General features: G+C 48.8%; 1 protein-coding gene across 1 annotated transcript in view; it reads right to left on the bottom strand.

The window, feature by feature from the left end:
- Positions 1-1,604, bottom strand: part of LOC102380343 (myocardial zonula adherens protein) — a 79,174-nt gene that overhangs the window by 52,611 nt on the left and 24,959 nt on the right. The window lies entirely within an intron of this gene.

Genomic DNA, 1,604 nt, shown 5'->3' on the forward strand with positions numbered 1-1,604 from the left:
ACACTTGTAACCTGGAGAGTGTAAGAAAAAAGAAAAATTAAATTTGCCATGTCTTTTGGAAGCAAGACAGCTGCTACCCTCTTAAAAATCGTACAAGTCAAACTGCATCACTGGGGAAAGATTAAAATCAATGGAAATAAAAAGTTAAAATCTTACAGAATTTTTAAATGGAAGTCTTGCCTGCATTAATATTCTCACAGAAGATGTTTGTATTTTCTCATTAAACTACATCAACTTACACATTAAAGTGAAAAAGGGACTTCAGCTCTACCTTTTGTGGTCGATGCAAGGAAATATTTTTTTAGTTAAACTCAGTGAATAAAATTTAATCTGGTATAGAGGGAACTGACCCATTGTGTACTTCAGTGGGACTGTTGTCCAGACTGACCCTGTTCACAGACGCAAGCTTCACCCAGTAAGAATGTCCACAGAATTCGTCTCCACTGCAGTTCTACTTCATATATTTCAAGGCTTTTTTTAAAAAAAAAAACAACAAAAAATGCCAATTTATCTAAAAAAAAGTATCTCTATAAGCTGCCACGAGGTTTTCCAGGACAAGCCAGATTTGTATGCACATGTAAGTGTATTCCAGAAGATGAAAAATACATAGTAATTAAATAGGATGCTAAATTTCCACACTGCTTAGAGTGGTTAAAATATACACATGACAAAACTGACCAAGTCCCAGACCCAAAAAACCCTACAACCCTAGTACAGAAACAAAAACAAAGAGCTAGTACATATGTTTATTCCTTGTCTACAGTCATTCCCACGCCATGAAACTGGTGTTGTAAAGGTGAGGATTCTTGACACATTTACCAAGAAAATCATTTCATGCACAGGCAGTGGGGTGCAAAAGACTGCAGTCAGGACTAGATGAGTAAACAGAATGGAACAGCCCAGGGAGACTTGCTCAGAGAGCAGACAGCAGGACTTGGTATAGGAGGAGATGAGATCAGGAATGTAAGGAAGCAAGCCGAAACAGCAGCAGGTGGGGAGGCCAGGGCACTTGGGCCCAGTGCAGGCGCCTGGTGGGGCACGGCTCTGGCCAGCGCTGCGTGTGGGGGTGGAGTGCAGCCTATCCAGCTGCCTCTATCAGCAGGGCTCCACGCTGCGGGCCTGCAGTTCCATCACTCGAAGTGGGGGAAGCCCCGCGCTGGAGCCTGCTGCCTTCCCCGCCCCCTGGGGTGCAGGCCTCCGCACTCTGCCAGGAGTGGAGGGAGCCCGACCCCCTGCTTCCCCACGGAGTCCAGCACGGGCTTCTTCCCTGCCACAAGTGCGGGCATGTGGTGCAAAGCCCCTGTGATAGAGGTGGCCAGCGCTGCACCGGTGGAGAGGGGGGCAGCCTGCACAGCAGCCTCTATCACAGGGGCTCAGCACCGCGCACCTGCAGCTCCCAAACTCACAGCAAGGAAGCCCTGCACTCAACTCCACAGGGAAGCAGAGGGTGAGGCTCCCACCAGTCCTGGCAGAGTACAGGGACCTGTGCCGCAAGGGGCAGGGAAGGCAGCAGGCTCCAGCATGGGGCTTTTCCTGCTGTGAGTGATAGAGCTGCAGGCGCACAGCATGGAGCCCCGGCAATAGAGGTAACCGGGAAGGCTGCA

Source organism: Alligator sinensis, unplaced genomic scaffold (assembly GCF_000455745.1).
Source record: "Alligator sinensis unplaced genomic scaffold, ASM45574v1 scaffold311_1, whole genome shotgun sequence".
NCBI lineage: Eukaryota > Metazoa > Chordata > Crocodylia > Alligatoridae > Alligator > Alligator sinensis.